Below are 13,385 nucleotides of genomic sequence, written 5' to 3' on the forward strand. Positions count from 1 at the left end.
TAAGTTGCTCAAAGTGCCTGGCCTTGCTTAATTTTCTTGTCTCAGTTTCCCCATTCCACCTGCCCCCAAGCTTCTCACCACCCTGTCACCCTACTAACAGTATAAATTGCCTGTGTTCTCCCACCACCAATACTGTATATTATCTTTTTATTGTTTTTTTCCAAAGGCAAGGAAAAGTGTTCTCATGTTTATGTGGATGTCTTTCATTATTAGAAAGGTTGAGCATCATTTCTGTCTAAATAGCCATTTGGTTATGTTTTTACAAACAATTCATGTCATTTGCCCACATTTCTTTTCATTTTCTTTTGTTTTGTAAGAGCTCTTTATATATCATTAAACATATTGCAAATATTTTTATCAGTCTGTCATTCATTTATCTTCTTTTCCTCCAGACAGAAGTTGTACCTTTTCAGTTGGGTCAAGTCTTTTCTCTTACAGCCTCAGAGTTTCACGTCACGTGTGGTGCAGCTTCCTCTCCCCTCTCTGCAAAGTCATCTGTTTCAGCTTGTGAGTAGCTCTTATGTTTATCGACCTGCTGTTCTACCAGCTGTCCAGCCTTTCAAGGCAGAGCTTGTCCCCTCGATGACTCATGGCCCGGTGGACCAGGGAGCTGCTGGGCACCCAGCCCCAGCCTCCAGCTCTTTTCCAGCCCTGCAGCCACCTGGAGGACTGTGGTCCGGATGGCCTCCTGGATACTGTGCAGGTCCCACTGGGTCCTCAGGAGGGTGTTTCCAGGGTGAAGAAGCCATTGCCCGTACACCACACTTGGGTGCGGACAGCAGTGTTCTTCAGCTCCGGCCGATTGCCATCTGTACTTGAAGCTGTCTTGCCCCATGTATGTGACTCTTTAGAGCTGGAACCAGGTAATGCTGGAGAATGCACATTGTGTAATGAGCAGTTCTTCGTTTGCCCATTGGCCACTATTGTTACTGTTCCTACACTTTTGTTTTGGTTTTGTCATGCGGGGGGGAATCTCAAAGGTCCAATCCTGTCCCAATTTCACTTCCATCTGCTCCATCGGAAATGTGACTTGTGCTGGCTGCGCTGCCAGCAGGGTCTGCCTGCAGGGGACAGCGTGGGGCCCTCTCGGATTTGGAACCCCATCGCCCAACACAGGTCATCGTCCTGAGCGACCCAAACACAGAGGTATGCCCACCTTCCCAGGGAACATAGGACATCTCCCACTGCCCTGCAGAGATCTGAAAAGCCACCGCAGTGCAAGACAACGCTTACCACGGAACCAGGCAAGGTGGCTGCTCGCAAAGGAAATGGAAATCTCCACAAAGGAAACTTTTTAAAAGTATTTTTATTAGTTATGCTATTACAGTTGTCCCAATTTATCCCCCTTTACCCCCCTCCGCCCTGTACCCCCAATGGCCCAGCTTCCTCCACCTTAGTTCATGTCCATGGGTTGTACATGTAAGTTCTTCGGGTTCTCTGTTTTCTATACCAGTTTTTATCTCTCCCTGTCGATTTTGTGCCTACCAGTTATGCTTCTTCTTCCCTGTACCTTTCCCCCATTCCTCCCTCCCCCACAACTGCAATCCCTCCGTGTGATGTCCGTTCCTCTGATTCCGGTCCTGTTTTTTGCTTAGCTTTTGTTTTTGTTGTTTTTCTTTTCTTTTCGGTTCATTTGTTGATAGTTGTGAATTTGTTGTCATTTTACTGTTCGTATTTTTGATCTTCTTTTTCTTAGGTAAGTCCCTTTAACATTTCATATAATAGTGGCTTGGTGATGATGAACTCCTTTTGTTACGGAAAAAGTCACCCACACTCAGTTAGGATGGCGGAGCACTCTTTATTACACGAAGGCTCAGAGGAGGCAGTCTCCAAATTCTGATTCCCGTTCTGTGGGTTGGTTTTACATTTAAAGGGCGCAAAGCAGGTTACAGAAGCAGAATGTCGTTAGATAGTTGCTTATCTAGGGTGCACACAGCTCGGGGTGGGGCAAGCCCACTCTGTCTTACTAAAATGTTGCAAAAACAACTTTAAAATGATATTTCCTTGTTCCTATCCTGCTTCATTCCCCTCTTTGATGCTCAGCTTCTTCGCTAGTCTCAGCATCACCTGTCTGTACTCTTTGATATTGGTATTGCTGGAGAGAGAGTATTTTGGTTGTGGCCTGCGGACTACTGTGGCGTCTAACTGCTGTACTAGGGTCCGGAGTAAACATGGTCCTAAAGTTAAGACTAAGAATAGGATCAAGAGTGAGCCAAGGACCAGGGCCAGTAAGGAGAACAGGGTGGACTGCCACCAGGTGGTACCTGGGATGGGTAGTCGGAAGTCTTTAATCTTTTCTGTATCTCTTTTAATCTATTAAGATTTTCCTTGACTATCCCACTCTCATTAATATAATAGCATTCTTCCTATAAAAATAGGCAGGTCCCTCCTTTTCCTTCAGTGAGTAAATCTAGGGCTCATCTGTTCTGCTGTGCTACACGTGCCAGGGGTGTCATCTGACGTTGTGATGATACCATAGAGTTATCGGCGGCTTCCATGGCTTCATTTCGTTCATTCCTTAACTGTTGCTCTGACTGGAGGCTTACTGCTAGGCCAGTCCCTCCTGTACTGGTGCCAACTATGGAAGTAGCGAAGGTGAGTCCTACTAACAGCGGTCGGAATACTGCTCACTTTTCTCTTCTAGGAGTGAGGAGGGCACTAAGTTCCCCTGGCTGGTAGAGAGTTAACTGGGGGGCTAGGGCTACTAGGAGGCAGAGTTCTCTTTTACCACAGTTGTAGACCTGGGAGAGGGCCCCGTTGCACCAGAAGAAAAGGCTGGGGTGGGGGGGCTTCTTAGAACAGCGAACGGTGTGTTGGTGCACCAGGTCTGGTTGTACTGTGTCTCATTAACTAGGTAAAGAGGAACTTGGGAAAGGGCTGGAGATGCCGGGGAGCTGTTGGGGATATCGGGAGTCCCTGATACTGGGACAGCTGTCAAGGGTGGTCTGGTGAGAGAGGCACCCAGGAAACAATCAGTATAGTTCCCAGGGCTAGATACATTCAATAACTCTGCCCCTTCCTGTATTAAGCTTATCCATGAAAAGGGCTTTTCTGAATCCTGAAACTGCTCAGCGATCTCTTTCTCTTTCTCTGTGATTTCCTGTTTTACCTGCTGGATTACCTTTAGGCCCAGGTAGGTTATTTCCTGTGCTTTATATATGTAAATGTCCCCTACTGCCCAGAGTGGAGGTTGCTGCCATATAATTTCCCTACTACTCTTTTTTCCCGTATTTTGTCATTTGGGTTCTTTATAGTCAGCAGAACTTCCCTGCAGTTTGTACTATGACCTTGGCAGCTTCAATAGGGGCAACCACCTATTGAAGGTGGTCTCTGGCCACCACCTGCAGTAGTCTTGGGTTTGATCTGCTAGTAGGCAAATAAAGGGGCTCCCAAACCAGACCCACCCGTCTAAGCTTTTCAGTTCCTGTGAAGGAAGAGGGATTATCGTGCTAGGCTTACATCCACCTTTTGGGCAGAGGTATACTTTAACATTGTGTGTGATGAAGTTATCTCCCTTCCTATAGGTCTCCCTAACGTAAAATTTCCACGAGGTAGTTCCCTCGTTAATTCCTAAGGTTAGCTTGACTAAGATGATTAAACCTTGCAGATACCTAATGTTACAGTAAGCAAAAGATTCCAAGAAAGGCAGAGGCGATACAGTAAAATAAAACTACAATCCCGATGTTTTCTCCTCGTGTCCACTCCTCAGGTGTGGTGGATCCTAGGCCCAGACCTAGGATTCCGGTTACCAGTAAGGGGGGGACTAGCAACTCGGCTGGGCATTTGTCCATCTCGGTCTGTAGGTATTATTTCCCACTGCTTGGCCGTGACTGGTCCGCGTCGTTGCAGTTTCAGTGGGCAGAGTGGTGGTGTCTCGGTGTCCTCCTGCAGTGGGTCTGGCTCGGCCGCCGCCTTCACCCAGGAATGATGGATCCGTGGCGTTATTCCTGCAACCTTTAAGGCAGTGGGAGTAGTTAAAGAACTAGGTGTGGGCCTGTGCACACAGGCTGGAGGGGTTCCTTTTTCCAGTCTTTTACCCAAACATATTGCCCTGGCTGGTGGGAGTGCGCTGGCCCCCCTCGAGGCTTGCGTTCAAACCCTAAACTGGCTTCCCTGATCTGATCTAAGGTTTTCCCCAGTTGTTCTAAATATCTCCTCTGCGCTATTTCTCCTTGTACATATTTGTGTTTTCAGTTATCCTTGTTACTGGAGTAGGCTTTCCATGTACTAGTTCATAAGGGGTATACCCTGTCTGGTTTGGGTGTTCTTCACCTGGAGTAAAGCTATGGGCAGTCCTGGGTAATCCAGTTTCTTGGCACAATTTTGCTAAGGTCTCTTTCAATGTCCTGTTCATCCTTTCTACTTTTCCTGAGCTCTGGGGCCGATAGGCAGTGTGTAGTTTCCACTTCAGGTTCAGTGCCTTAGCTAATTCCTGTAGTACTTGGGAAACGAAAGCAGGCCCATTATCGCTTCCCATGCTAAGAGGCAATCCATGTCTAGGAATTATTTCCCTGAGTGAGACTCTGGCTACTTCCTTAGCTTTCTCTGTCCTTGTGGGGAAGGCCTTGACCCATCCTGAAAAGCCACATATTAGTACAAGCAAATATGCATAGCCCAGGCTCAGTTTGATGTCAGTAAAGCCTATTTGTAGGTCTTCCAGGGGTTGGGTTCCCTGATGTTGTGTCCCGGGCGGAACTCGGCGGTTTCCTGAGGCTTTGTTTTTGGCACATGTTATGCATCTGGCCACAGCGCGGGCAGGCAGAGTGGGGAGGTCAGGTGTGTATAGATACCTTCGAAGCAGGTTTTCTAACGCTGTCTTTCCGAGGTGAGTTAGGGTATGGCAGTTCTGGACCACCTGTCCTGCTTGGCTTTGAGGTATGTAAATGCACCCATCAGGGAGTCTCCTCAGGCCCTCTGGGGTTTTGATTGCCCGTGCCTCTATGGCCCATTGTTCTTCTGCCGGCTGGTAATCTTGGCTATTAAGAGGGGAACTAATTAAAGGGCCAGCGACCAACGCTTGAGGTCTGGGTTTTCTGGCCGCCTCTCAGGCTGCTCGATCTGCTGGCCGATTTCCTACGGCTTCCTCAGTTTCGCCCTTCGTGTGCCCTTTGCAGTATATCACTGCTGTCTGGTTCCCAGACAGCCTCTAAGACCTGGAGGATTTCAGTTTTGTTCTTAATCTCTTTTCCCTCGGCGGTTGGCAGCCCTCTCTCCTGGTATATTGCCCCGTGTATGTGGAGGGTGGCAAAAGCGTATTTGGAGTCAGTATAGATGTTGACCCTTTTCCCCTTACTGAGTTCTAATGCCCAGATGAGGGCGTGAAGTTCTGCCCTCTGCGCCGACCACCCTGTTGGCAGGGGTTCTGCTTCAAGGACTTGGTCCCTGGTGGTCACCGCGTACCCGCGATTCGCTCCCCCTTTCAGTCGCTGTGCTACTCCCGTATCCTGCGGGGTTGGGGGTGAGGCAGCGACATCGAAGGCGGTGGAGTCTCTGGTCCGGGAGGAGCTGACGGGGACCCGTTATATGGGGGTAGACAGACTGGTGGGTCATCGTCCGGGTGCCCCTGATGGATGGGGTGTTTGGGCCCCTGAGTTACTAAAACTCGAGCCTCTTTTCGTGTCTTCCTCCTACAACAGGACCGGCTTTCCCGCCATCTCAGTTAAGCCTGAGCACTTAGGGGCCATCTTTCTGCACTGTTGGAGCCATTTAGGCACATCCTGGGCGAACTCCTGCCACCAATTGATGTAGGCAAATTGATCAGGGTGTCCTGGCTTTCCTGTCATTACTAGATGGACTGCCCGAATAATACTTAAATTCAGGGTGTCTTCAGGGGGCCAGCCTACCCCGAAAGTGGGCCACTCTGAGGACAAAAAGTCTTTAACCAGTCTGGATCTAATGAAGGGTCCTGCTCCCGAAACTGACTGAAATTTTGGAGCATACAATCTAAGACCATTGAGGGCTCCCCTCCCATCGTTCCTCCCTCTCAGCGCAGACAAACGAAGGGTTGGGTATAGACAACCCTTCGTGTGCCCGCCTGGTCTGTCCTCTTGCGGGGCAGAGTTGATCTTGGCTAAGGCTGCCCCAGCAGAGGTCAGGGTCAACTCCCAGCCATTACACCGTATGATCTGACAGAGGAACTGTAGGTTAGGGCCCACTCAGACCCCGTAAGTCGGCAGACTCGTGGGGCCACAAACACAACAATCACTTATGCTCACTTAAATCACACTCACAGACAGAAGTTAAACATTTCCTCCCCGAATAAGGTCTGATGACTCAAAATGAATCTCTGGCTATCGAGAGATAGCTAATCTCTCTCCGATTTTGGGTCCAGTCCCTGGGGCACTTACCGATCCTGGCGCCTCTGGTCTCGTGGTCCACGAATCCCCTGTGGCCTGGGTCCTGAGCAGCCGGGGGCTCAGTGCCGGGGTCCCCACACCGGGAAGCCCGAAATCACCGGGACACGTGCTCCTTCCCTGGGGCCAGGTTCCCCACCGAAGCCCCCGCTTGGCTCTCATCACCGGAGGCAAGTCACCTGCTCATGTGAGGCTCGTTTCCCAGGCAGGGAACCAAATGTTACGGAAAAAGTCACTCAAACTCAGTTAGGATGGCAGAGCACTCTTTATTACACGAAGGCTCAGAGGAGGCAGTCTCCAAATTCTGAGCCCTGTTCTGCGGGTTGGTTTTACTTTTAAAGGGCGCAAAGCAGGTTACAGAAGCAGAATGCTGTTAGATAGTTGCTTATCTAGGATCTAGGGTGCACACAGCTCGGGGTGGGGCAAGCACACTCTGTCTTACTAAAATGTTGCAAAAAACAACTTTAAAATGATATTTCCTTGTCCCTATCCTGCTTTCACTTTAACTTGACCTTGTCTGGGAAGCACTTTATCTGCCCTTCCATTCTAAATGATAGCTTTGCTGGGTAGAGTCATCTTGGATGTAGGTCCTTGTCTTTCATGGCTTCAAATACTTCTTTCCAGCTCCTTCTTGCTTGCAAGGTTCCTTTTGAGAAATCAGCTGATAGTCTAATGGGAACTGCTTTGTAGGTAATTCCTTTCCTCTTGCTGCGTTTAGGATTCTCTCTTTATCTTTAATATTGGGTAACTTAATGATGATGTTTTTCGGTGTATCCCTGGGTCCAACTTCTTTGGAACTCTCTGGGCTTCCTGGACTTTCTGGAAGTCTATTTCCTTCACCAGATTGGGGAGGTTTCCCTTCATTATTTCTTCAAATAAGTCATCCATTTCTTGCTTTTCCTCTTCTCCTTCTGGCACCCCTATAATATGGATGGTGGAACGTTTCAGGATGTCCCAGAGGTTCCTAAGCTTCTCTTCATTTTTTTGAATTCTTATTTCTTCATTCTGTTCTGGTTGGATGATTATTTCTTCCTTTTGTTCCAAATAGTTGATTTGAGTCCTGGTTTTCTTCCTGTAACTGTTGGTTCCCTGGACATTTTGCTTTATTTAATTTTGGGTAGCTTTCATCTGTTTTTTTTTCTTTATTTTTCCAACAAGCTCAGTCAATTCTGTGAACATTTTGGTTACCAGGGCTTTGAGTTCTCCATCAGACAGGTTGGCTATCTCCTCACCGTTTAGCTGTCTTCCTGAAGCTTTGCTCTGTTCTTTCGTTTGGGACTTGTTTCTTTGTCTTGCACGCCTGATAAGTTGTAAGGGGGTGGGGCCTTGGGTATTCACCAGGGCAGGGCAACCCTCCTTGCTGCACTGTGGTGCTGCCTGTCGGGGAGGTGCCAGAGAGGGAGCCGTGCAGCCCCTGCGCTTGCCTCTAGCACATTTTCCCACAAACTCTCGTGTGAGACTGGGAGTCTCTCCCACCGCGGCAACCTCTGCTGTAGTCCACAGTCAGCTCCGAGTCTCGTTTCTCCTTCAGCCAGCCTCGCCTGAGCAGTTCGCCGCCTCGCTGTGGTTTGTCTCAGCTGCCCCACCTGCACGTTTTTTAATTCCTTGGTTGTCAGAGTTCCACACAGTTTGAGTTTCTGGCAGTTCTGGTTGTTTACTGATTTTAGACTGATTGTTATCTTCCTTTTGGTTGCGTGAGGAAGTGAAGGGTTTCTACCTATGCCTCTGTCTTGGCTGGAACTCCCATAAAAGAAACTTTCAAAGACCTGGAACTCTGTGACTGAACTGGCAGAATTAAACATGGCAGTTCTGGATGAAGTCAGTGAGTTACAAGGATACATAGATGGGCAGTTCAGTGATTGCAGAAAGTTAAAGAAATCGATCAGCAAAACACACACTTACTAAAGAGATGGAAACTTGAGATAAAAAGTTACTTGGTAAGGAGTTATTTCTTCCAAATGACTGGTTCCTGTTTACTCAAAATCCAGACCTATGGTTTTCATTTTTTGCAGGCAACACCAGGATAGGAAAACTGTCCATCTGTGTGCTTTTATGCTGTGCACATGCATCACAGTGTTGAAGACTCAGCCATTAGCTGAGAACATGCTGTTCTTGACTTTGTAGGCAAAAGTATTGCTCTTGCAAACTTTTTATGCATCACGCCCGTAAAGACTGTTGGTGTGCGTTACAGCATTATAGTGCTGTAGATGGAAGCATTATGTGGTTGCACAGGGCGGTCTGATCACACATTTCTAACTGGGTGTGTTGTGGTGGGTAGTCACATCTGGGCATATAACTTCTTTTTTTTAAATTTATTGATTTGAGAGAGAGAAGGTGGGGGGCAGAGAGAGGGAGAGAGAAATGTCGGTGTGAGAGAGAAGCATCGTATGTGCCCTGACCAGGAACTGAACCCACAACGCTTTGGTCCACAGGGGGATGCTCCAAGCAATGGAGCCACCATGGCCAGGTGAGGATCATTTTGGATCATACCTCCCATCTACTGTCATCAGTTTTGGCTCAAATGAACTCATAAAAATTATCCACAGTCTTGGATATTTCTTACATCAATACCTTGAACCCAATTTGATTGACATTCCAGGGTGGTGACATCATCCACTCATCAAAATGACAGTTGTCTGAACTCTGCAAGCCAGCAGCCCTCTTAGAAGTAAGTGTTCTACATTTATACATAAGCCATGTTTTTACATGTGTCACATGGGGTCACAACATGGTAACATATACATGGTGAAAATGTTTAGATGTGTGTGTATTATGGTGAGGGTCCCAACAGGGATGAGGTGAGTGGGTAATGGCGAGGAGTAAGGGAGAGGGTTAGTGAGTTAGGAGGCCTGGGGGTCAGGATCAGGGATCAGGGTCAAGGCTACAGGGCTATGGGGTTAAGGCTAGGAATGGGGTTGGGGTTGGGGTTGGGGTTTAGGGGTCAGGGTGAGGGCCAAAGTCAGGGCTAGGGGATCAGGATTAGAGGCGACAGGATTAGGGTTCTTAAAGTTTAGGGGTTTTGATGAAAAATTTAGAGCTCAGGGTTAGAGGTTAAGGTGTTAGGCTTAGGGTTATGTCTTAGACTAAGGTTAGGTTCAGGGTTCGGTTTGAGCATAACTGGCCTCTCCCCCTCCTCCCTTGCCATGTCCCCAAAGCTTTCAGGACACGGGACACAACCCACATCACACAGAAGTTGGGGTTTGAATTTGAGCATGGGTTCTCTGTCCCTCACCCTAGTCTTTGACAGGAGAAGAACATTGTCTGTTCTGGTTACTGACTGTTTCAGGTCCCACTCAGCCCTCCTCTAGGATTGTGGAGGGTCTCCGAGGTCAACAGGGCTCCCCCAGCCTCCCTCTGGGAAGGGGTGCTGGCCACTCTGAGCTTGGCAGCCGGAGGTGCCTGCTCAGCCCTGGCCCATGAGGTACCCAGCAGGCATATATGGATTTGTACAGGACTGACTGCAATGACCGGCCAGGTCCCAGGGGCAGCCGTCCTTAGTCCAACCTGAGTGGGCAGCAGTAGACAGGCAGGTCTCAGACAGGACAGCCCTTGGCCTCTGACCACCCAGGCAGGCATCTGTGGTCCTCCAGCTCAGGCTGGCCTGGGCCTGTCCAGCTCCCAAGGCCAATTACTGAATGAACCACGCTGCTCAGCAACTGTGCAGCTACTGGGCAGTGCAGACAGCACTTTGGGATTATTCGGTTCCCAACACCATGTGGCTGAGACAAGCACCTCCCCCCTCACAGCCTCAGCCTGGTAGTCATTCTGCAAATGTTGGGTGTGGCCTCCGGCTGTAACAAAGCCCTGCCATCCACGCTGGTGAGAACCACGAGTGTTGGAGTGACTGCCTTGCAGTGCGCAGTTTTGCACTGAGACTTCATGGACTTGGAGAGCCACGTACGTCCACAGTCCACCCCTGTGGCCTCTGGAAAGCTGACCGACTGCAAATTTTGTGACCTGGAATAACCCCTGAGCCTCCCATTGCTTCCCTTCTCAGCCTTGCTCTTTGTAAAGGAGAGAGGAGAGCCTGGAATGACCTACTTTGTCCTTTGGGGATGACGGACTGATGTGGCCTGGACAGGTGGGACTCCTGGGCTCCCACCCCTGAGGACCTGAGTGAGGTCCATGTGCCTGCTGAGGTCACGTGGGCTACTCAGGGCCAGTCTCTGAGATGAGAAGACCTGACACCCAAGGCAGGAGCCAAGTTCACCACCAAGAGCAGTGTTGCTTTTGCAGCCAGAGGAAGAGCCCCTTGACCTGTGGGAGGACAGCAGGGGCCCTGGGCGCTCAGACTGTGGACAGCCCCTGATCCTATGGGTCCTTCCTTCCATGGCTTCACACCCTGCAGCCGTGTGGTGGGCCATCCGTGGTGTGGACTCGGCTGCGTTCCCTGACCCGGAGTCTGTCCTCCTGCCCACGTCCTGCACCTCTGCATTCCTTCCGGAGCCCGTCCCACCTGCCTCCGGTCCCAGCAGTTCCCGGGTGCTGGCCCTACGCCTAGCCAATCCCACCTTCGTTCTCTGGGTGCTCTGATGACTTCAGAGATGAGAATGTGACCCACGCCAGGTCAAAGGACTTAAAGCTGCTCTTTTATGGAACACAAAGGAAGGAAGGAGAAACCCTTCACGTTAGAATGGGTGGTGAGTGGGTGTTCGCCTGGAGTTTCTGGCGGCCCAACACAGTGGGAGAGACTGTGCCTGTGAACGGGGCCTCCTGAGGGCACTGAGTGGGACCAAGGGCTGGAGAGCAACTGGGTCCCACTTGTGAGAGTGTGAGAACCAGTATCTGCCAGGCCCAAGCCTGTTGGTTTTCATTTTTAAGATTTTTAGAGAGAGAGGAAGGGAGAGAAAGAGAGGGAGAGAAACAACGATGTACCAGAGAAATACATCTATCAGTTGGTTGCCTCTTGCAACCGGAACCAAACTGGTTTCAGTTTGCAGGCTGGCACTCAATCCACTGAGCCACACCAGCCAGGGCCAAGGCTGCTCTTAAGTTTGCCTCTTGCAAGTATTAATCTATTTCTACCATTTAAAAATGATTAATTTATTTTACTTCAGTAAATGCGTCCAGTATATTGCAATCAAATGGTCTCAGCTGACACGTCAGAAGCTGTGGTCCCCGAGACTCGCTCTGCACAGGGTCCTCTGGTGGTGGGACCCCTCTGGCGGGGGGGGGGGCTGCTGAGTAGCTCTGTCCCTGTCCCTTCTCTGTCCCAGGAGAGGGACAGCCCGGAACTAGGTGAGAACCAGCTGGGGAAAAGGTCCCTGGGTGGGTAATAAGTCCGTTTGTATTTTTTGTACATTTTATTAATGTTTTTTATTAGGAAATCACCCATTTCCTCTACTTTTCCAATTTGATGCAATAGATATCTCTTATTTGACTCTTAATTTATCCTTTCTATTTTTTTGTACAGAATTGTTATAATTAATAAATATTGATACATTATTACTAAAGTGCATATTTTATTCAGTTTCCCACATTCCAGGTTCAGTCTCAGCGCTGGCCCCTCCATCTGTGAAAGCCCTGACTGGTCTCCAACCAGGGGTGCTGATGCTGGCCTCCAGGGTTCCTGGCGATGGAGTGGGGTGGGGTGGTCTGAAATGAAACCGGGAGAAGTCCGTGGGGCCTGACAGTCTCAACACCGTGTGGATGATGGGACTTTATTCTCTAGCCTGGGATGAAGGAAGCTGTTGGTACTTCTCATGCGTGGGGGGTGGGGTTAGGGTTTCTAATTTAGAAATGGGATTAGATTTCTAATTGAGGAAGATTAAGCTGGTCACAGTGTGGGGGTTGGATTGGGCCCCTGGTCTTGTAGAAATCAGAAGTATTTTGTAATACTTCTGGATATCTGAGGAAGTTACAATACGGCAAATGTCCACATTTTCAGTAAGGAAGATCTTAGGTAGTGAACTTTGGAATGGAAAAAAGTAAGAGTATTTACTTTTAGTGACCTGACAGAAGTCATTAAGGAGTGACATGTGAGCAATGACAAGAAAGCTGTCATCCTCGCAGGCCTGTGGAGCTTCATCACTGTGACTCAGTCTCCCCAGATGTGCGGTGCCTTCCGCCTGCTGCGCTGGGCAGGTGCCCGCTCAGCCCGGGCGCTTCCACGCGGCTCGGCCACGTGTGGGCCCTTCCTGCCATTCAGGTCTCAGCACCCACGCTGCTTCTTCAAAGACAGGTTTTGGGGGGTTGGGTTTTTTTTCAGACCATTCATTTTTCTGTCTGAATGTTCTTTCTCTTCACAGCACTTACCTCCATGTAAACGAATATATTTATTTCCTACCTTTGTGAGCAGCCCCAGGTGAAGGCACGTGTGTCCCTCTCACCAGCGCGTGTCCTGAATTGCACACGACGCCCGTCCCTGGGTCTGACACCAGTAAATGCTTCACACTTTCCGAGTGAACGTCCTCCCTTCCCAGCCCTGAGACCCCCTCCGTGAAAACGCACCTTCGAGGCCAGCAGAGCTGGGAGGAAGGAGGCGAAGCCTTAAAAGCGGGGCCAGGGCGGGTCGGGAGGGAGCTGCGGCTGCAGAGGTGCTGGTGGAGCTGGGATCCCGGCAGGTCGGGGTCGGGGATCGGCGTTCAGGGGCGAAGCCCAGGTGTGGAGGGGAGGGCGGCGAGTGTCTGGGAGGAGGACGGGACCCCGGTGCGCAGTGCCGGGTTTCTTCGGAGACTTCTGGGGGCGGGAGGGAGAAGGGCCCGCGGGGAATTTGGGTGGAGCAGCTGAGGTTTGAGGACCGGGTGGGCGGAGGTGACTGAGAACATAATAAGTCTAGAAGGAAGGTTTTGGGGGGAGGGAGATGGGGTGGGAGATGGGACACGAGGCCGCGAGCTCACACAAGTTTGGGGGTCCCTCTCCCCCGTGGGAAGGAAAGGGGCGCGGAGTGGAGCGGCCTCGCGGGGAACTGTGCTGTGCGGCCGGCCTCCGGCCTCTCACTGGTGTGCGGGGCGCGGGGAGAGTCTGGGGGTTCGTAGAGCGGGAGCCGACGAGGGTTCCTCTCTCACTCTTCCCTGGTTGTGAAAAGAGGAA

The sequence above is a fragment of the Sturnira hondurensis genome, unplaced genomic scaffold (assembly GCF_014824575.4).
Source record: "Sturnira hondurensis isolate 20B ecotype Veracruz unplaced genomic scaffold, ASM1482457v3 Scaffold0016617, whole genome shotgun sequence".
In the NCBI taxonomy this organism is placed as follows: domain Eukaryota; kingdom Metazoa; phylum Chordata; class Mammalia; order Chiroptera; family Phyllostomidae; genus Sturnira; species Sturnira hondurensis.